The sequence below is a fragment of the Montipora foliosa genome, chromosome 3, assembly GCF_036669935.1.
Source record: "Montipora foliosa isolate CH-2021 chromosome 3, ASM3666993v2, whole genome shotgun sequence".
In the NCBI taxonomy this organism is placed as follows: domain Eukaryota; kingdom Metazoa; phylum Cnidaria; class Anthozoa; order Scleractinia; family Acroporidae; genus Montipora; species Montipora foliosa.
The window spans coordinates 27,075,790-27,093,289 of record NC_090871.1 but is presented as its reverse complement, the minus strand read 5'-3'; the positions used below and the strand labels follow the sequence as shown (position 1 = coordinate 27,093,289).

General features: G+C 39.5%; 1 protein-coding gene across 1 annotated transcript in view; it reads right to left on the bottom strand.

The window, feature by feature from the left end:
- LOC137994680 (uncharacterized) overlaps positions 1-17,500 on the bottom strand; it is a 23,745-nt gene that overhangs the window by 1,438 nt on the left and 4,807 nt on the right. The window lies entirely within an intron of this gene.

The following is a 17,500-nucleotide window of genomic DNA, read 5'->3' as shown; positions in this document are numbered from 1 at the left end:
GACGACTGTGCACGGAATTTGTTGACTTTCTTAGTATCGAGGCAATTTTAGCCAATCGTCTGATTCCACTTGACAAAGGAGAGGGCGCGGTCCGGCCGATTGGGGTTGGTGAAGTAATACGGAGGATAATTGCGAAGTGCGTGTTGAGAGTAACAAAACCAGATGTCGTTGACGCAAGTGGCTCGCTGCAGGCATGCGCAGGCCATAAAAGTGGGAGTGAAGCTGGCATTCATGCAATGCGCAATATTTTCGACGCTGATGACACGGACGCTGTTCTTCTTGTTGACGCCTCAAATGCCTTTAATGCCCTGAACAGAGCTGCTGCGTTGCACAATACAAGAGTGCTATGTCCAACCATAGCTACTTATGCGATTAACACCTACAGACAGCCTGCGAGGCTCTTTATTATAGGCGGCCAAGAACTTACATCAGCGGAAGGCACCACACAGGGGGACCCTCTCGCTATGAGCATGTACGCCATTAGTCCCCAGCCACTGATAACGCGGCTACACGTCTCAGGCTCAGCTAAACAGTGTTGGTTTGCTGACGATGCTACGGGAAGTGGTTCTCTGAAAGATGTGCGGAAATGGTGGGACGAGCTATCAGAGAGTGGTCCGGAGTTAGGGTACTTCCCCAATGCAAAAAAGTGCTAGTTGATCATTAAACCTGATAAAGAACACGCTGCTATGCAGGTATTTGGTGACACAGCGATTAACAGCACCTCTGAAGGCCACAAGCACCTAGGTGCAGCTCTTGGATCGAGGTCATTTCTGGAAGGGTACGTGGGCGAGAAGGTAGAAGACTGGGTAAACCAGGTCACCAAACTTGCAGAGTTCGCCTTATCACAACCTCAGGCGAGCTATGCAGCGTTCACTTTTGGGCTACGGCACCGATGGACGTATTTCTTAAGGACACTGCCCGATATTACCGACTTGTTAGAGCCTTTGGAGCGTGCGATAAGCGAAATCCTCATACCAGCTATTACGAACCACGCAACAACTGAAACCGAGCGCGAACTCCTTGCGCTTCCTGTGCGCTTGGGAGGGCTTGGGCTTATAGATCCAGTCAGAGCCTCACCCAAAGAATATGAGGCTTCAGTCAGGGTCACAAGTCACCTAGTAAGGCAAATTGTGGAGCAAGTGCATCAGACCCCGGATGTGTCAGAAGTAAAAACACTGCAAATAAGCGCGCGTAAGGAGAAGGATGAGTCTATGGATGAGAGGCTAAAACGCGTGAAGACCTCTCAGCCGACAGGAACCAAGCGAGCTGTAGAGCTAGCCACGGAGAAGGGAGCATCGAACTGGCTGACAGTAATTCCCATCAAAGACTTGAACCTCAATCTAAATAAGAGAGAATTCAGAGACGCGATCAGTCTGAGATACGACTGGGAAATCACCGACACACCGAAAGTGTGCGTATGCGGGGACCGTTTCAACGTAGATCATGCAATGGTATGCCGACGTGGCGGGTTTATAATACAGCGTCATAATGAGCTTCGCGACCTGGAAGCAGAGATGTTGAGCATGGTATGTAATGATGTGGAAATAGAGCCGGTCCTTCAGGAAATCAATGGAGAGACTTTGAACAGAGGTGCCAACAGAGCTCCTGATGCACGTTTAGATATTAGCGCTCGTGGCTTCTGGGAGAGACAGAGGACTGCATTCTTCGATGTCAGGGTTTGTCACCCTAATGCATGTTCTTACAGACATCTAAGCCCCAAGGAAATCTACAGGCAACACGAGACTGAAAAAAACGCCAATATGCAAGCAGGGTGATGGAGGTGGAGCAAGGCACCTTTACGCCACTTGTTTTTACTACCACAGGCGGAATGGCCGAGGAATGTAAGAGATACCACAGCAGACTAGCTGAACTACGCGCCATTAAGAAGGGAGAGGACTACGCCAGCACCGTGTCCTGGCTAAGAGCAAAAGTATCGTTTGCTATCCTTTGGCTTTTCTTTAAGGAGCTTATCTTTATTTCCAATTTTTTTTTAGTCAGAAAGCTATCATGACATGAATTTTTCTTACTACAAATAAGAATATCTTCGTAAGTTTATTGTGCTTCGTACTAGTCTCTTTTTTAATGGAAATGAATTGTAAATAGGTTTTAATAGTCTTCTTTTTGTTTTACTTCTTACTTGTTATTATTATTATTATTATTATTATTATTATTATTATTATTATTATTATTATTTATTGCTATTGATGTTTATAATACCTTTGACAATTATCTATTGAAACCTTGCTGGCTGCCTCATAACGTACGGCACCGCTCGCTGGCAAACTCCAAAGTCCCTTATGCGCTGGCTGGCAATATGTGTCGTTTCGCATTTTAAAATATGCTGGCTAGTTAAAAGCTGTCTCACACGATGGCTGGCTGCGAGTTTTATTTCCTGAAACTCTTGCTCGCTGGTAGTGAGGAGCGGGTATTTTTTTTCCCAGGAGAGTTAAATATTAACGAAGATTGACGTAGAAACATTCTAACAGTGGCTACAACATTATATGAACAATTTTGTCAAAAAGGGTCGTTGGGTACTCCTGAAGTTTGCTCGTTAGGTTGCGCTGTTTTCGATTCCTGTAAAGCAACATGAACCCTAATCATGAAGTTCCTTTAAAAGTGACAACACCAAATTATCAGCAAATTTTAAACCAAAGCTCCGAAAGGTTATATAGGTTAATGGATGAAAATTGTCTCTTTCGCAAAAAAACCTTGGCGTGTACGTCTCGAAGGACTTGAAGCGGACTGCACACATTGCTCGAATGGTTGCAAAAATCTAATAGCATGCTGGGGTTTCTAAAAAAGAACTGCTCGGATGACCTCAAGAAGGATTCCCCGAAGCTGCGTTATATTTCCCTTGTGCGCTCTAACCTGTGCTGCGCTTCACAGCTTTGGGTCCACATGATGCGAAAGTAGAGAATATCCAAAGGAAAGCTACACGTTTTATTTGCATGAACTCTGAACTCTCATACAAGGACAGACTTTTGAACCTTAACCTCCTATCTGTTAACCACAGGCTTGAATGTATTGATTTATTATTTTTCTATAAATTAGGTGTATTTATGGACTTATTGACATTAATCTAGATAACCTTGTTCAATGTTGTAGTGGGCGTTCCCGTCGGGGATCTTCTGGGCTTTTTCTCAATAACAAATCCGCTAATACATCTCTTTTCCGCAACTCTTTCTTCAGCCGAATAACTAATCTGTGGAATGCATTAATTACCTATCGCTATAAGATCGAAGGTTGAGTACCTTTAAAGAAAAAGTTAAAATCGTTTTTCTATAAGAGACTAAGTTCAGTTTTCAATCAAGATGACATTCGTTCATACAAATTAGTCTGTCCGAAATCCCGCCGCGCCCATACTGTTATTCGTTGTTCTTGTTAACTTTCTTTGTTCTGAATACTTCTTTCTTTTGGTTTTCCTTTTATTAGTGGGGTTCCAGGGAATGGGTATCAATTCTTCTTAGGGGGTTGGTTAGGTCCATAGTATGCTCACCAGCCTCCGGGCGAATTTTGACAATAAATAAAATACACATAAATAAATAAATGCCGAGCTACACTGAATATTCAATATATACCAGACATCAGCACTGCACTGATGAGGCCCAGAAGGCCGAAACAGTACTGTCTGCAGTTAGATATATATATATATATATATATATATATATATATATATATATATATATAGCTCTTTATAGATATAGCTATATATATATATATATATATATATATATATATAGCTGAAGTTTTGAAAACAAGGTCAAACTTGACTGCAAAATCCAAAGTGCAACTGCTGCCTTTGGCATCAGTTGCACTGACGGTGAGCTTTAAATTCCTAGGGGGGGCTGCGTCATGGCTTGTCGCATGCAAGTCTAACAAGTGTGAGGTGTTAGTCCATAGCCAAAACAACTCACTAGACCTCTCTATGGGAGGGTGAGGAAAGTAAATGATGACCTATAGGGTCTGAAAAACAGTTAAAGATATCCAATGCTAAAACAAGATGTCTGATTTATGTGAGATATATAGCTGAAGTTTTGAAAACAAGGTCAAACTTGGCTGCAAAATCCAAAGTGCAACTGCTGCCTTTGGCAGCAGTTGCACTGACGGTGAGCTTTAAATTCCTAGGGGGGCTGCGTCATGGCTTGTCGCATGCAAGTCTAACAAGTGTGAGGTGTTAGTCCATAGCCAAAACAACTCACTAGACCTCTCTATGGGAGGGTGAGGAAAGTAAATGATGACCTATAGGGTCTGAAAAACAGTTAAAGATATCCAATGCTAAAACAAGATGTCTGATTTATGTGAGATATATAGCTGAAGTTTTGAAAACAAGGTCAAACTTGGCTGCAAAATCCAAAGTGCAACTGCTGCGTTTGGCAGCAGTTGCACTGACGGTGAGCTTTAAAGTCCTAGGGGGGCTGCGTCCTGGCTTGTCGCATGCAAGTCTAACAAGTGTGAGGTGTTAGTCCATAGCCAAAACAACTCACTAGACCTCTCTATGGGAGGGTGAGGAAAGTAAATGATGACCTATAGGGTCTGAAAAACAGTTAAAGATATCCAATGCTAAAACAAGATGTCTGATTTATGTGAGATATATAGCTGAAGTTTTGAAAACAAGGTCAAACTTGGTTGCAAAATCCAAAGTGCAACTGCTGCCTTTGGCAGCAGTTGCACTGACGGTGAGCTTTAAATTCCTAGGGGGGGGGCTGCGTCATGGCTTGTCGCATGCAAGTCTAACAAGTGTGAGGTGTTAGTCCATAGCCAAAAAAAACTCACTAGACCTCTCTATGGGAGGGTGAGGAAAGTAAATGATGACCTATAGGGTCTGAAAAACAGTTAAAGATATCCAATGCTAAAACAAGATGTCTGATTTATGTGAGATATATAGCTGAAGTTTTGAAAACAAGGTCAAACTTGGCTGCAAAATCCAAAGTGCAACTGCTGCCTTTGGCAGCAGTTGCACTGACGGTGAGCTTTAAATTCCTAGGGGGGGCTGCGTCATGGCTTGTCGCATGCAAGTCTAACAAGTGTGAGGTGTTAGTCCATGGCCAAAACAACTCACTAGACCTCTCTATGGGAGGGTGAGGAAAGAAAATGATGACCTATAGGGTCTGAAAAACAGTAACTAAGAGGTTTTTTTTATTGAAAGTAGTTGTTACTTATCATTATTTTTCTTTGCAGGGCTTGATATAGGAAGATCATTGGATACAACATAGGAAAATGCTAATTGTTTTTATTGGGTCTTTGATGAGATTGTCGCTTGATTTTCTCTCTTTTTAGCTGTTAATTGAGTTTAAAAACTTCCGTGAACATATTAGAGACCTACTCAAGGTTCACGGTGGAATAGAATCTCCGAAGCTTGACTATATTATTGTCACATACATTGTGCATTAAAACAGCAACATGATGTTTTCTTTGAATAAAGTTTCCAATCGTAATGATATTTTCGTGTTGGTTTCCTTGTTTGTTTGTTTTTTTGCTTTTTTGCCTTGAGCACGCGATCTCCGTCAATACACCTGAGAACAAAGGTTCAATTTCTGCTTCTCACGAAATTAAATAAGGAAAGGGTTGTGTTCTATTTATTCTTTGGCCCTGCATTGTTGAATGTTCAATCAACAAGTATTTGTCACAATCATTAAAGAAAACGACCGAGAAAAGTAATATATGGTCATATATAGCTTTAGGCAAGCTTGCAAGGAGAGCTCCCGGGTTGTTTATTCTTACTTCCCTTACTGAAACAAAGAATTGAAGGAATACAACAATTTTCATTCTTCTTTTTTTTGTTTGTTTTTTTTTTTTTTTGTTTAGCCTTGATTAAAAGCGATCAAATAAAGAAAACCAAACAAAACAATCTAAAACGAATTAAAATAAGAAGAGGTGGAAAATTAATAAATCTCCCCTAACATACACCCTGCGAGCATTTAGTTTCGCCTACGCTTCCCGAGAGAAAGCACCGCGAGCAACCCTTTGTTTCTTTTGGTGAGCCGCCATCCGGTGCCAAGGAGAAATAAATTAAATTTGAAAGTCCCGAGATAAAATAAAAACAATGCTTATGCAAAATGTTGGGGGACAAACAAAGAATATCTCTTGGGAGGCGTACGAAAAACCGGACTTCTCGCAGGCCAGGGTACCTCACATAAGATGTTAACCTGATTACTTAACAATTATTCCAAGGGCGCGCATTGGATACGATATTTGGAAGTACGAAATACGAGCGAAAAAAGGGAGAAAATCCTAGCGAAATCGAAAAAAAAATTGATGAAGGTGCGATGTTATGAAATACCTTGGTGGTCAGACAGACGCAGGCTCATCACAAAAACATTCCTTACCTTTCCGTGTACTTCTAAACGTCGGAATTAATGCAAACTTTCCAGTTCGTGCTCCGGCGAAAGAAGAAATAGCTTTGCAACGCACAGCGCAATCATTTGCCATATAGGGTCAAACTAAGGTATATGAGCTGATAACCTAGATTGAGTGAACCAATCAGAGCATGAGAAATTCATTAACCGAGGTTGAGAATTTAATTTAAAAAGTTAACCTGGCTTGAATCTGTGATCGAATTGAAAACCAGTACCTAGTCAGCAGTCACAAAAAATACAGCTGACTTCAATGACCTCTAAAATTGGTCACGTGGTGCTGGTCAGCGGATACCTTCTTTTGACAGGTGTCAATTGACATAACATGGATCTCCAATATCAAAGATTAACGCTGTAAACGGTCCTTAAGGATATTTATTATTATTATTATTATTATTATTATTATTATTATTATTATTATTATTATTATTATTATTATTATTATTAGCAGTAGTAGTTGTATTATTACAAGGAAAATTGCCGGAACACTCCCGTCCCTAAAGGCTTTCTTGCCTACACACCTCCACCCCGACAGTCCGTATGGGCAGGCGAACGTTGACGTCACAACCAACATCTTTCGCATCCATAGATTTCCCAGAAAATCTTACCCATGGTGCTCCGCTAACATCATGCAATAGACCATTTTCGAATTTTCACGGCTGGACTGGATCTACCATGAAATGGAGGCTAATGCGGGCAAAACTTTTCGAATGCAAATTAATTTGCCCGCATTAGCCTACATTTCATGCTAGATCCAGTCCAATCGTTAGAATACGGAACTGGCCTATTATCCTAAACGTTGTTGAACCAACAAATATTAACAGCGGAATCAATTCTTTTATTTTGTCATTGTATAATATATAGATTTAACCAAGCCTAAAAGCGGAGCTCCCGTTTCTAACCCCAGGGAGCAATATAGTGTATATGGTAATAAATATGCTTTTGTGTAAAGTACAAAATAAATCGTTGTTAGTGTATGCGGCTTACAGTGATCAAACACTCTTTGGCTGGCAGCAGAAAAGAAACAACCCTTGCAAACAATAACCAACAGTTTCAATCAACAACTAAACGGAAATTACATGCACAGTAATCTCTTTCACAACATTTTCCGTTTGACTGATAATCTTTACACCCTCTCTCTTCAGTTTATTTAGAACAACAGTAAAAATTACTAATTAAAAAGTCAAGCTAAAGCTCCGGTAGTAATTGGCTTACTCGACTGCAATCTCACAGACAAGCAAAGCAGCTCACGACTAGACATCCAGTTCACATAAATGCCTGTGAATCGAAAGGTGTTTATTCACTGAGGACAGTGGCCAGTCAGCTCCAAAATAAGCATTCGTAACCGGCCACAAAAACGCGAGACAAACGATTGTTATAACTCAATCGTTGTTGAAGATTTTGCCGAAAATCGCAGGTTCGAGCTCATCAAACACTTATCTGACTAAAAAGACCCTAACCTATTCCAGGCATTAACTGATTAGAGTGTAATTTGAAGTACTGGTTCCTATCCCATATGAACCATGTGAGCGTTAGCCCTACTAATGGAAATGTAGGGGCCCACACAAGGACAGAGAAGAACTCTGACCAGGGTGGGAATTGAACCCACAACCTTCGGGTTAAATAACCGCTGCTCTACCGACTCAGCTACAAGGTCAGACGGGAGCAAGCCGTGGGAACTGAACTCAAGATCTTAAAGTCACGGCAATGAACATGTACAAGTACAAGGAAGGGTTACCTTTTTGCAAACGTTGGCCGTGTAGCACTTATATTTCAACAGACTTAACTGATTAGAGTGTAATTTGAAGTGCTAGTTTTCTACCCTATATGAACCATGAGAGCGTCCAAACATTGCTTACAAGTGCATTCGTTGAAGATAATGGGGGATAATGATGACAAGAAAACTCGCCAATGATGTCTGCTGTAGGCTTGAATAGAGAAGTGGTGTGTGATTGTATGCCAGAATCTCCGTGAACACAGAATTCCAAACGCTTCCAGGCTTTTTTCGTTTTTTTTTTTTTTTAGAGAGTTTTACAAAATATGTGGGGCAGCGAGGCATGCATTAAGAAGGAAACGACGCTCGCAGTTGTGAATCGCTCCCCTCGCTCATGAATTCATGAGTAACGTTGTTCTATGTATTCTTAGTTAAATTTTGTCCATCATTCACGTAAATTTGAGTTGTAAGTTAACGAACATATATCTTTCGTAGCATTCCGATAGCATCTTGTAACATACAAGATACATAAGGAGCTTAAAATATGGAATTGTTGTCCTAAACACTGTGAGACCCCTTAAGGGGACGAGAATCATCTCCATTAGTTTTAAGGCCAGCCCCTGCCATGGCTATGAACTAACTAAAGTGACCGGATCTTTGTCCCATGATCGCTCAAAGCTAAGGGTTCGCGTCCTGATCAAGCTTGAAGTTCTTCGGGATTATTAAAATTGTTTTAGTTTTTATGTCCGAAGCGATGTTCCTACTCTATAATAAGGACTCAACAAGACCGATTTTCAGAATTAGGGTGCCGATTTTAGAGATTGTGACTCAGCTTTTTTTTTTTTTTTTTTGGCATCTCGAACATTATAAATAAATTTGCATTTCGTTAGCGAAGATTAAAAACCCGTAATTGATTTTGAGCGATCGTCGATAAAATATAAATATCTTTCTCTTTTTTACTTTATCGACGTTCGCGTGAAATCTTTTAACAATAAAGTATCGCGTTTACAAACAAACGTCACTCTAAACTTGTGTTTTGTCAAAAATAAAAGGTTATTTCCTGCCTGTTGGCGATCGTTTATCAAGTAACTTCTGAGAAGAAAGAGTAGAGTTATAGAATAAGATAATTTTCATACTTTTATGGCAAGCGCCCAACAGCCTGCCGTTTGCCGTTTCACATAAACGCAATGTTAAATCGCTCTTACATCAGATATGACATAACGCAATCATAGCTTCTCCGCTATTTATTGCGTACCTTTTGAACCGTATTCTTTACACAAAATTAGACCTTTGATGCAAGAACTGTTACGTCGTATTTAAGGGATGCAAATCTAATCTCGCTTTCTCTGAGGTGTGCGCTCTTGAAAGATTTTAGATCCTGCAATTCGTCATCCTGACTCAAAGTGCGTTTTCTTAAAGCCATCAGGTGGCCCATTCTATTCATAGTTTTGTCGCACACTTGGCACGTGTCAAGCCTTGCTATTCTAAAACTAAGCACGTCTTTCAAATTGCTATTAAATACATTTCGAAACGCTGAAAAACTAATGACAGGTCCCTTATTTCTCTTTCTTAAACTGGTTGTTTGCAAACGGGGGTGCAGGCGGACAAATTCAGACCACATTTGACGCATCGAAATGTTTGAGTTGAAGTATTTTTTGCACCGTGTTCGTGACTTTCGATAGTGTGATTCTGTTGCCTTGTAGGAAAGTATGAAGTCTATGACCGCATTCCTTGCTGCAGGTAAAAGTTTCCGAGGCGTCTTTTTTCCCCTTTTGTCAGGTTCTACTGATGGTCCCCTTAGGTCGATTTTATTCAGCAGGACTTCTATTTTGCTTTTAGAAATGCCATAAACCTTTCTGAAAGCCGTTTTGCACACCTTTCCAAGTTTGGGTACGTGATACCTTATTTTCCGCACCCCACGAAATGTCAATGTAACCTCCATGAGTTTTGAGAATAAATAATTTTGTTCGTTATATGGTTTTCTGTGAACCATGTTCCTTTGCTCTCGAATAATAACTTTAGTTCTGTTTATGCCTTCCTTTAAAAGGCAACCACGGTCGCAGCATGTAAAATTAATCTGATCCAAGGCCTTAAGTGGTGCATTCTTACGCCATGTGGGTTTTTTTCTCTTTGGCACGTAAATCCTCATCAACCTGCTGTTTTTCAAGGTCTTTCTCCCTTTTTCCACTGAGCTTGCTACTGGATATCCTAGTTTGAAATAATGCCATGGTCTAGTTACATCAAATGTGTATACCAATTCATTTAGGTCAATCTCATCTGAACCACTGCTCTCTGCAGGCAAACGATGCGGAGAATTCATCAGTACTCCTCTGAGTCATTTCTTAAACCTTTATGTGCTTTTTTTTCTTTTAAAGGGTTTTTCTTCTGTACAGAATAGTCTAGCTCTGAATTCTCTTATATTAATGACGCATGAAGCTGTTGACACCCACACTTACGTTCAAGTGTTCTAGTAACGCCAAGACTCGACGAGGCTAATTGATCACAACAAATGTCATTAATTTGGATGATAAATTCTGTTCCGTTAGACTCAAATACAAAAAGGGACAAATATTGATTGTGATAGCATGGAACTCCTTGACAGCTCTTTCTTTCTCGAACGTATGGGGTGAGGAAATGACCTGTTGTGATTTCACGCAAAGGGCAACAGTAATACAAGTGACGCCTGTTGCAATCGAAACGTAGATAAAAACGCGTGATCGCGGGATTTTCGGAAAATTCTGGTTAAAAAGTAATATACAAAATTACCTTGAATTGCCTGCGTCATTTCAGTAACATCTAGATTTTCTTTGTTTGTTTTCTTTTACTACAAAATGCCCATTGCCCGCTCCAAATTGCCATTAAAAAAAAAGTTCACTTACCCACAATAACCTCTGTGAACCCCGGCGACATTTGAGACAAACAAGCCTTAGACGCATTATGTTACCAAAGGTTCTTACACTACAAATGGATTACCATAAGGTTTGTCCAATGCCAAAAATAGTAATAATGCAACATATTGCGAGCTGGAGCCCTACCTTTACCCGGCTTGAATTTTTCAACGCCCTCATCCTTTCTTTCATCGGACTGAATCAAAAAATGTTTTATATTTAAGTACTTTATCTATTCATGAACGGGTCATCTCAAGATAATTCTATTAACAGTTGTTTGTACTTGTTATACTTAGGTGTTGCCGACACCAAAGGTTTCTTCGCAAGACTCTCATTATGCCAGAAAACTAAAAACCAACCTTTTCGGAATCTACTGTGCAAACGAAGACATTATACATTGTTTTTTTTACGACGAAACCATTGGCGGATGCGGTCCCAACGAGGTAGTATCCTTGCTGAGCTACCTATTAAAAATACTTCATGAAAAATATGGACCATTTCATCACCTTATCCTTTGGTCAGATAATTCTCCATCACAGTTTAAAGAGTGCTATCTATTCTTTTTTCTGGAATACCTCATAAAAGAAGAAGTGTTTTTGCGAATTGACCTTAAATTTTTGTTGGAGGGACATTCTTACTCCATTTGTGACAGGCGATTTGGCTGCATTCAAAAGTATTTTGACTGTCATGAAACAATTGAAACTCCTCAAGATTGGGAATTAATTTTGAGAGATAGCCATCTGAGTAACGTTAAAAGCTACTGGATAACGCCGGATTGCATCATGGACTATAAATCTTTTTTGAGGAGGAAGTACGTTTCCAGAAGTGAAGACGTTGAAAACGCTAAACTCGAGGTGAGAAAGATAGCCTTTTTGAATTTTGGGTACGGAGAAATGGAAGATGAAGAAGGAAACTTGCGTCTATGCAAGCACACTGAAACGACCTTCGTAAGATTCACGCTGAACACAAGGGAAAAACCAAGAATTGTCTCGTTCGTCAAGAAAAAGCAAGCTGGTGATTTAAATCCTGATCACTTAGTTCCAGTAACACAAGAAAGAAAAGCTATTCGCGATGATGTAAAACAAAGCTGTTTGAAGCTTGCTGAAAAATATTTGTCTCAGCGGGCAATAACATTCTACGCCTCATTAATAGGTACCTCTCGCGATAACGATGATAGCGAAAGCTAAAAGCGCAAAAAAAGTATTTGTTTTTGCAGTCATTCATATATTTCATAATAGCAAGGTAATGGAAGAAATTCTTCTGAGGCGCCAAGAACGAGTACTTTATATTGAGAGGTGACGTAGGTCAAATTTCTCAATACAACAATTTTAAATTTTGGGATCATAGAGTAGCAATAAGTTGAATATTGCCCTCTGCTTCTGAATTGCGAGCACACAGCCAGGTGCCCTTGAACATGATCCCCTGTTCCTAAAACCGTTCCTTTTCTCAATCGACACTTAACAAGTATCCTATGTCTTGGCTATGATTTTAATTTTTGGCGAGTCTATGGAGGAAGTGAGGGATGGGGAGGGCGTTATGTCAAAATTTCGCACTCAGACGGCAGCCCCCCAAAACGGTGGCTGCTGTAAGGCATTGGGCATCACATATAGAAAACGTTAATGTGTTGAGTGACATTGACAATAGCTTATCTAATCATTGTGTAAGGTGTTGCCTATTTTGTGAAAAACGCATTTAATAATTCAGGCTAAATATTAAGCTGAACTTTATTAAGGACTTCACTTCTGACGTTTTGTGCGTCTTATTCTCTTGGTATTTTAAATAGCAGTGACTCTTTCAGCAATTTTGTATCTGTGTTATTCCATAATTAACACTCAAGAACCAGTTTAAACGGCATAATAGTGCGGTAAATAAATGTATAGGAAACTTCACTCTTTATAAACAATTCTTTTATTTAAATTTTGCCAGCCACATAACAAAAGAATCCTTTGTTTCGGCAGCCAATAGATCTTTGGTTGGCACGTTAATGACAATAGGTGACGTAACGGTGAATATCGCTATTGTCTTAAACAGAACTAAGCGAGAGTTAACTTTAGCTAAAGAAAGTTAACAAGGGCGTAGAGCTGAAAGTCAGTAAATCGCCTCTGAGTTTGTCTTCCATTTATTACGTAAATTGGAGAATGATTGTGACTATATAATGGTGACTTCTTTCTTAGATGATCTGGACTGAGGAGAAAGTGACCTCATTTACTCACTAGCTTAAAAATAAAGTATGAATACGGCATAATTATGCATCACGAGAGTTTTTTACTAATTAAGACGCTCTCACACGCGGCATTTTTAAGTTAGTGAGTAAATGACGTCACTTTCCCCTGGATCCAGCTCAAAATAAATAGTTTTTCTCTTTAAATCATTGCATAAAATCTCGCATTTCGAGTATTCAGCATAAGCACTTTCGAACTGCAAAGAAAAACGATAAGTGGTTTTTGATCGTAGTAACACTTTAAGAATAATCATTCTCCCTTACTTGAAAAAAAAACAATTACAGTAGTTTAACCCTTTCACTCCTGTGGGGTTCCCCATTGACGAGTAAAATCGTCTGGCGTTAGAGTAAAATCTATAAGTCTCAGTGGCCCTTACAGGAGTGAAAGGGTTAAATTATGTGTGATAATTTCCTCTCTATTGCCCGTTCACTGTTTACTGCGTTCAGTACGAATTTGCAGGTGATCAGCGCCAATATACCCTTCCACGGTTTTTGACCGCCATCTTGGCTAGGGGACAAACACGGTTAAATTTACAGTAACTGTATGAGATTTTGGTCGACTTTGAACCGTTGTAGCGTCGCTAAAAACAGACAGATTTCCAACTTTTGCCACTACTTTAAAGAGTTTTATTGATATCATCCATTCAAAGGAAAAAGAGGGCTACCTCTGGGGTGCTTACCATTTCGCCAAAAAATCCGAAAATTTCGGTTTGAGGTCAAATGGAGAGGCAATTTTCCGGAGAATCTTTTCGGAAATTGTGGACAACCTCCAGAGATAGTCCTCTTTTTCCGTTTGGAACGGAGTTCGCGAAATGCTGTTACCATTTGTGAGAATCCTTCCGTTTCCAGGCCCTTTCTCACAAGATCGAGTAAAATATGCGGGATGGAATGCTGTGTATTAAATGGTAAGCGCCATTCTCATCCGGTTTGTCATTAAATTCGGAAAATTGCTTACCTTTATGCAACGATCATTCTATCCGGATTATTTGGCTAAATGGTAAGCACCCCTGGACGTTATCCACAATTTCCGAAAAGATTTTCCGGAAAATTGCCTTTTCATTTGACCTCAAACCGAAATTTCCGGATTTTTTGGCTAAATGGTAAGCACCCTAGATACCGTGAGAATTAAAAGTCAGTTGTGTGAATATCGAAAAGAATGCGTAGTTAACTTATGAAAAATCTGAATGAGAAACGTTCTCCTTTGGCTTATACAGGGTAGACAAGGCAAAGGCAAATTATTTTTTTTTGTCAATGTTCGAGTGAAGTCCAGTAACCTTGAAGCAATGCACTTTTATTGCTGGATAATTCCTCTGGGGCGGGCGTGGCTTGGTAAATCTTCACTTATCAATTGCAAGAAAACCAGTTTTTAAAAACTCTAAACCCTCAATTGCTTTTGTGGATTTTCTTTTTAAAAATATTTTTTTATAAAAAGACGCTTCCTTGGCACGTTGCAATTTTACCATGAATGAAACACGCATTAGTAAAATAAAGAATGTGACTGAAAAATTCTCATAACAGCGTGTGAAATTCTAGAACAAAAAACGATAAAATTCTTTGAACGCTGCGAAAATGTTTTATGGGATATCGAAACTTTCCTTAATTTATTTAAAACGACAGTGTCTTTCTTTTGTGCCTTTCTTTCTGTTTGCCAAACCACTGTAATTTTGCAGGTGCCATGTGCTAACTGAATTTTGCGAACAACAAGTTTTTTTGTCACGTAACACTGCGTGACAAGAGTGCGATGAATTACTTATCCGCCTGTACTCCATTTTGTTCGTGGAGTTCTCCTGGGGCATATTGCTAATTCAAATTGCCAAGAATGGGTGTTCGTGTTTGCCACGTTTTGTTTCAAGACATAATAACGGAAGGCGGGAGGCAAAATGGGCTGGAAAGTGCGCCTGGTTGAGCAAAGATGAAAAGAATGTGTCATCCCTTTGGGTTCGTTCGGCCATGACCAAAACGATCGTCTCTCTCCATTGTGTCATTAAGCCAATTTTACGAAAGAACAACGGTTCACCCGTAACTTTATGTCACTTAAGGATAACAAACGCTACGTCTGCGAGGTTCCATATTTCCTTTAAAGTTTTATGACATTTTATGTGATATTTATCCGGTTGGCACGAAAAGGGCGGGAAATCAACCAAATCTAAGACGAGAGAAGAGTTGAAATAGCAACAAAGACGCTTGTCGTGTGTAGCCCTGAAGGTAAGAATTTCGCTATTTATTTAAACTAAGCTTACGATCTAAGCAGATTTACAACATTTACTCTGTTTAAATGTAATATCTACCATTTTCTTCAAATGTACAGTCAGATTTTTTTGACCGCACTTCTGTATACTGTACATGTACTGTATTTTACACGAATGCACTTTCATATTGACATAATTTCACGACTTGGAAGCTCCGTCAGAATCGATGCGGTTCGGAAGTGTTTCCACGGAACGTTCGTGATGTTACAAGAGAGCGCTGCATTACCCGCTAAATTCACCATTTTGAATCGAACAATGCAAATTTTCGCGCCAAAGTAGTAACCGTATTCAAATCGATACGGTTTCGAACTTCACATGACAGACGAAACCTTCACCTTTTGAAAAATCTCCACTTTTGGCAGCGTTTTCAAATCGACCCGGTTTCAGTAACAGTCCCGATCTGTGTAGTGTAAACAGAAGGAGTAACCACATCAAAAACCGATGCGGCTACAAATCAAACCCCGTTCATGTAAACGCTGCCTAAGTAGTACGTTATACGGAGCTTGAGAAATTGCGTTTTTCAGACGCGGACACAAACAAAAAGCTAGCGGTTTTCCCCTTTAACTCGTCTTCAGACAACAACATGATGCAATAAACTCAGACAAATAAACTTAGTGTCTGGATGAAAAATTTAAAAACATATATTTAAAAATATAAGATAAGAGAAACATTTTAGCCCATCCTTGAAGAATCTTTTGGATTTATGTGACATAATTCACTTAAGGAAATGACAAATAAACTCAGAGTGGGAGCATACATGTATATAGGCAAGAGAGAGAATTGCCCAATGTTAAAACAAGTTGTTGCATTTATGTGAGATAATTAATTTAAGGAAATGCATGCACTTTGGTTGGACAAATAACATCAAGTAAAATTTGGTAGCATAGGCAACAGAAATATGAGCATTGTTTAATAATTTCTTGAATTTATGTGAGACAATTGATTTCAGTTAAAGATATATCCAATGCTAAAACAAGATGTCTGATTTATGTGAGATAATTGATTTGAGGAAATGCCAGCACTTTGGTTTGACAAATAACGTCAGTGTTTGGAAGTAAAATTTGGCAGCATAGGCAACAGAAATATGAGCATTGTTTAATAATTTCTTGAATTTATGTGAGAAAATTGATTTCAGTTAAAGATATCCAATGCTAAAACAAGATGTCTGATTTATGTGAGATATATAGCTGAAGTTTTGAAAACAAGGTCAAACTTGGCTGCAAAATCCAAAGTGCAACTGCTGCCTTTGGCAGCAGTTGCACTGACGGTGAGCTTTAAATTCCTAGGGGGGGCTGCGTCATGGCTTGTCGCATGCAAGTCTAACAAGTGTGAGGTGTTAGTCCATAGCCAAAACAACTCACTAGACCTCTCTATGGGAGGGTGAGGAAAGTAAATGATGACCTATAGGGTCTGAAAAACAGTTAAAGATATCCAATGCTAAAACAAGATGTCTGATTTATGTGAGATATATAGCTGAAGTTTTGAAAACAAGGTCAAACTTGGCTGCAAAATCCAAAGTGCAACTGCTGCCTTTGGCAGCAGTTGCACTGACGGTGAGCTTTAAAGTCCTAGGGGGGCTGCGTCATGGCTTGTCGCATACAAGTCTAACAAGTGTGAGGTGTTAGTCCATAGCCAAAACAACTCACTAGACCTCTCTATGGGAGGGTGATGGAAGAAAATCTCCACGTGTTGGGTAAGGCTTCCATGAGATATTAAATATTACTTCTTCTGAAGTCACCTTAGTGATGTTTGAAAGATTAGTTCGAAATATAGCAGACATATTAATGGCCTTAACTGCCTTAATGGCTGATGATATTAGCCTTTTTCTCACACATATACATTTTTTGTTTAAATTTCCAGGTCCAAGTCACAACTTGCCAAATGACAATGACTCTGACTTCTTAAATTAAAAGATGTTGTCAATGGAAAGGTTAGAGTCTAGTTACTGACAAAATATAACCGTCCCATCTATTCTAGTCTAATTTAAAGACAAATTAAGATACGTGGGAAGGACCCGGTTTTCATAAGATCAGCTAGATATATATATATATATATATAGATATAGCTCTTTGGCA